The following is a 281-nucleotide window of genomic DNA, read 5'->3' as shown; positions in this document are numbered from 1 at the left end:
TTTTTTGGGGGGAGATTTCTATAATTTTATGTAATTAACATAAATAGTTTTATTGAGGATTTAACGGATGTGGTATTTATTATTACTTGTGCAAATATGGAATCATCCATAGGAATGAGCATAGCTTTGGTAATAAAAACTGGTGTGTGGGAACGTAGACTTTATGTGAGTATTCAGTATCCGAAATGGGAAATAAATACAGGAATTAAGAAGTCGTTTTAATATATTTAAAGAAAAGAATGAATCACTTCTACATGTTGGTAAGCTTGTAGTACTGTTCA

This window comes from Penaeus monodon, chromosome 28 (assembly GCF_015228065.2).
Source record: "Penaeus monodon isolate SGIC_2016 chromosome 28, NSTDA_Pmon_1, whole genome shotgun sequence".
Taxonomy (NCBI): domain Eukaryota; kingdom Metazoa; phylum Arthropoda; class Malacostraca; order Decapoda; family Penaeidae; genus Penaeus; species Penaeus monodon.
This window is presented reverse-complemented; position numbering follows the sequence as displayed.